Source organism: Morone saxatilis, unplaced genomic scaffold (genome assembly GCF_004916995.1).
Source record: "Morone saxatilis isolate NCDOM2014 unplaced genomic scaffold, NCSU_SB_2.0 Contig10, whole genome shotgun sequence".
NCBI lineage: Eukaryota > Metazoa > Chordata > Actinopteri > Moronidae > Morone > Morone saxatilis.
Genome location: NW_023339652.1, coordinates 17,236,570 through 17,242,097, shown reverse-complemented (window position 1 = coordinate 17,242,097; position 5,528 = coordinate 17,236,570). Strand labels below are relative to the sequence as shown.

General features: G+C 43.3%; 1 long non-coding RNA gene across 1 annotated transcript in view; it reads left to right on the top strand.

The window, feature by feature from the left end:
- The window catches only part of LOC118339942, a 52,058-nt gene that overhangs the window by 45,694 nt on the left and 836 nt on the right, over window positions 1-5,528 (top strand). The window lies entirely within an intron of this gene.

The following is a 5,528-nucleotide window of genomic DNA, read 5'->3' as shown; positions in this document are numbered from 1 at the left end:
GGGGTGAATGAGTAGGTGTTGTTATTGGCAAAGAATGACTAAATACCTTGCTTTACTGTAAGTGGGTGATGTGTCAAGATTATGTCATGACCTGTTTCCCGCTCTCTCTCTCTCTGTCTCTGTCTCTATCTTAATCTCTCTCCCAGTGGCTGAAAGCAGCATCCTCTAAACTCTGATATCAGCCTGTATTCCGGTTTGAGTGTCTCAGACTGTTGTCATGACGACATAACCATCCAACCCCACCCCTCCTCCACGGTCACCCCACATCACACCACCCCATCCATCCATCCTATCCATCCATCCCCCATCCATCCATCCATCCATCCATCCATCCATCTGATCTCCCTCCACTGATGCTCGCATCCTCCGTCGCTCTCTCTGACTTCCTGGCAGCATCCCATTTGAGTAAAAGGTGAAAAGCTTTCCCTGCCCTCCCTCCTCTCCTTAAGGCTTGTTTTCCAGTTAACTTCAAAACCACGAGCTGCAACATGCTGCTATTTTTACCCCTGCTTCAAATTAGCCTGTTAAGATTGTTTATCTGTGTCCAGGGAGGAAGGCCTCTCGGCCAGGCCAGCCACAGCAGCACTGGGAGTGGACTGCAGTTGCGATCTGTTCCCGGAACTGAGCCCAAACAAAGCCAGATGTTTAAAATTCTCCAGAAGGAAAGGGTTTTGTTTTGTCCTCTCTCCTTTCCAGGATGGAAAATAGGGTGAGGAGAAACGCGTCAGCTTTGTTTGTGTGTGTTTGTGTTCTCGAGCGCAGGAACTCTTGAGGCTTATCCTATGATGTGGGCTTTTCCCCTGAAGGAATATTGATGGCCTATGAGCTGTAAGGATAATGGCAGTGTTTGTTTTGACTCTTTTAGTTTGTGCCAGTCATTTCATTTTGTTGGGCTTTTATCCACTCTTCTTGCAGGTGCCTACACACTGGCATTTTGCTGCAATTCATCTTTTGCCCAACTTGAAGAAGGGCCTGGCAATGTTAGTCATCCAGTGACTTTGGGTTATTCAAGACCATAGTCAAAAGCACTACTACTGACCAGATTGCCATGCACTTTGGTTTATATATTATTATATATATTGTCCCCAGAGTATGACTCCTGGTTATATTGGTGACTTTTTGTAATATCTAGTGCCAACATCAGATCAAAGCTTCCCCTAGTCCTGTTTCTGACCTCTACTTACTATTTATTACTCTGTGATTATGTTGCGTAATGTTCTCCATGCAAACATTAGGGTACAAGTTAAAACCTTAGTTTTTTACTTTCTATCCAGCAGTGGATTGTGTCTCCAAAGGTATTTCCGTGAAAATACCGTAAGGCTTCAGTAGGAAGCTACGTGACCAAAGTAACGTATGGTGGCTGTGGTCACAAATGGGGCTATGCTTCCCCTTGACCAACAACAGTCCGTGACTGCATAAAGTATCTTGAAATCGAATGGTTGGGTTTCCACAGAGGAAGAATGGTTGTGCTAGCACAAACCCAAAATTTCCATTTACACACAAAAAAATTGCATTACCTACTTGTCAGATGACCATGACTCAATGGCCTTAACATTTGTAGGCCCATTGCTAATAAGGGCATGGTGACACACGCGCGCAAATTCAGGCGAGTGACAGGGCAAAATGCATCAAAGTTCACCAAACTTCAACTCCATCTTAGGAATTCACTCTGCCAACAAAAGTGAATATTGGACTGGGATTTCGATGGATTGATCGGGATTTTGTTTACAGATGGTTTTGGTGTGAGTTGCTGAGCTTTGGAGATATCAGCCATAGAGATGTCTGCTTTCTTTCCAATATAATGGAACTCTGTGGTGCTCCAAAGCGCCAAAAACACATCAGCAATGTCTCTTTCCAGAAAGCCTGACCCAGTTGCTCAAAGTAATCCACAGACCTTGTTGAGAGCAGTTTCATGTAGGAACTACTTTCTTTCTATGTATCAACGCGCACAAGGAAGTGTGCATCCACTCATGGACGAGTGGCTTGTGCTCATGACAGTGCAGGATGTAAACACTAATGGAATCCTCCTCGGCTGAACTGTAACGTTAGCTAGCTCACCTAGCACCACTGAGATAGCTTATATTCAGCTACAGTTGGTGGGTGTAGTTCCGTAGAAAGAAAATACTGAAACTGAAACTACTCACAACAAGGTCTGTGGATTATCTGGGTAACTGGATCATGATTTCTGGGAAGAGGCATTGCTGCTGAGTTTTTCAAATGAATGTTTTTGTCATTTTGAGCACCACAACCATCTCCAATGATTCCATTATATTGGAAAGAAGGCAGAGGGTTGAATTGTCCCACTAAATACAGCCTCCACATTGTGAGACGATCCAGCACTGTGCACATGAAGCCCTCATTTGGCTTAGTCAGTTTGTGTTTGGTGCTTATTTCATTGTGCCTGAGTTTAACGTTTTCAGTTTTTTTTTTGCTGTGTTACTTTACGCTCTTGTTCCTGTCAGTCAGCTGACATTCACAGAAAGAAATGGAAGTCTCCTCCAGGAAATACTGCTTAACAAACATGCTGTCTTACACACCGCATTGTCACACTCATGTCAGCTGGGGTGTCTTTGTTTTCCACGACAGCAGTTAATTATAAGCTACAGTAAGTTTGAAACCATGCCATGAAATATGGGTTAGGGAAATCTGCTTATGGCGTGAAATGCGGAATCGACAAAGGCCACAGTGAACTGTAAGACACACTGTTATTCTGCAGAAGTGCGTCTCTGCCTGTGCAGCATCTTCGTCAGCTGTGTTGAGTGTGTGTGTGTGTGGCACTGTGAGGCGTAGCTGCCTCGCCGATTTAAGCTATCGTCATGCTCCTTAGTTGAGATTTATGCTGTCCCTGCCGCCATCAGCAGCGTTTCCATTAGCATAACTCTGCACGCTGGGGCTCATGCCCGCCTCCCTCTGGGCTTTTACTCGGCACGACCTCCGCCTGAACCACACCACTGACGCACATTAACACACACGGGAACCTGAGGCTATACACACTACTACGGCATGAGCAGCTTTATGGTAATGTCACTGATGAGAGGAACAGCAGTGGTCTGTCTCAGTGCCTGACATTTATCCATAAATCCAGACCCTGGTTAGCAGTAATAACGCAGTGTGGGATAACAAAGTGTGTCCAAGAGTAAATGTACCCACAAACAAGCCATGAGGTTTGCTGCAAAGCTTTAGATTGATGTAGTCCTGAAGGTGTTGCACTTTGGTACTAGGTTTTGATGCTATGATATGGAATAGAATGATGTCCATTACAACAATGGGGCAAACCCAAGAATGATACCTTAGATGGCACTGTAAAGAGACCCTGACACACACTGTTAGAACATTCATACCGGGAAACTGCCCAGTACAACAACAGAACTACAGCTCCACTGGACCAGTTGGGGTTCAGGGCCTTACTCAAGGGCACCTCAGTGGTGGTAATAAGGAAAATGTAAGTGCTGCTTCTTCCCTTTCCCCACCCAGATTTTATCCTGCTGCTTCTCTATCCTTAGGCCACCACTGCCACTTACATTTGAAATAACTGATCCGATTGGCCTAATGGGGTCAAATGTGTCACACTTATGTGTGATTGCGGCATCTTTCAAATTCTTCCGATAGCTTAAAGCAGCATTGATTGATTTTTGTTGGCGACTTGGGGGTTGGCATGGGAATTGATACCAATGCTATAATTGATTCCATTATTGCTTCATGCTCAATTTTCCTGCCTGCATGGCTCTACTGTTATTATAACTAAAGATATTTACCCTCGGTAACAGTGGCACTCGTGCGTAAAGTTTCAAATACATGGCATTCCTAGAATTTAAACCCATGTTCGATAGACAGAGTTCTCTGTGGATTTATAACTTCTAGAGGACCCATTTCATTTTATACAGTCACCTGACCCATTGTTTATATAAAAGTATTGATTAAAGCTGCAGTAGGTAACTCATAAAAAATTACTTTTTGTCATATTTGCTGAAACCTTCACTATATTCTAGACGGTACTACATGAGACAGATAATCTGTGAAAGGCTCTTCTTCCTAGTGCTCCTAATGGCATTGTCAAATTTTAATCAATGTTACCTACTGCAGCTTTAAGGCAGCTTTAGGTTTTGTTAGTATAAATATTTGAGAATCCCAGTAAGTCTGACTTGAGTCCACACCTCTGTATAGTGTGGCTGTTGTCACCAATTGGCCCCTAGGAGGATGTTATCATGGTGAAAGAGCTCATTCATTCAAAGAGCAGAACAATCACACACACGCACGCACACACACATGTTAGCTGGAGCAAGAACACAATCCCTCCCACACTGCAGACACCTGTACATTCATCGTTGGTTGCTTTTCCAATGATAAATGGTTGTGTTCGTGCCAACTTTCACTCTCTAATCTCAGTAAATAAAAGAAAGGAAAAAATCATCCTTGACTACAGTATTAGTGTTCCATGGGGAATTGCTAGAGGATGGTATTATTGCTTTAATCAATAACGACAGTTCAGCCGTGACTGCTCTGTGATTCACTGTCTGTAAAAACACACCACTGAGTCTGTCACGCATCTTCACTTCTCCGTGTCAGTGTCAAGTCACTTTAATTTTCCTGGAACAGATATGTATGAACAATAAGATGGCTCACAGGGGGGAGGTTTCTTGACGGGAAGGGAGGATCGGTATCAGGTCGGCGGCCCTGAGGTGCCGGATCTGTCTGACAGGCTGCCTGCTGGAGCAGTGGTCCACTTGGAGAATTTAAGGGGAGCTGCGAAAGCTCTAGATAGGGTGATTAATGGTTTTTAATACTGCATGTGCAACCAAGTCTTTCTTCACTCTTACAAAAACAATTGAAGGGTTTCATTCCACTGCACTACTGTGCATTCCTCTTTTAGGCAAAAAACGTTTAGCAATATTCATTGCCAACAATGCCTAAACCAGGGTCTAGGGAAATCCAGTTCATGAGAAATTCTCAAATTTTACTCTCTAGAAATAAAAGCCAAAGTGATGACATGTGATTACAGGTCCCACTGTCTCTGTAATTTCCCCCAAATCTAATTATCAGTATTAACTTACAACAAAAACCTCTTCAGGTGGATTTTCTTAGGACAGAATGTTATCAAATTGTGAAACGGTATGCTCCCAGATGTCTCGTGTGTTGATCTGTAGCATTGAAAAGCTTGAGAATCTCACACTAACTGCTTTTGTTTTTATTATGTTTCATACTGAATGCTTGGTAGGTTTTCTGAACACTGGGGGACACAACATTCCACTTCTCCGATGCAAAGCACCTAATGTGCACCAAAGAAGGTCTAAAGCTACAATCCTTTTCTTTCTTCAACCCTGAAAAGTGATAGCCGAGGCAGATAATAAAAAAAACATGAAGGATATACTATATTTAATAAAAATGAATGTTTGTTTGAGTTCAACATTATTGGGTTTTTGAGAGAGAGAGAGAGACCTGAGCCAGCCCTAACTATAAGCTTTATCAAAGAGGAACGTCTTAAGCCTACTCTTAAATGTGGAGAGTTTGTCTGCCTCCCGAACCACGAC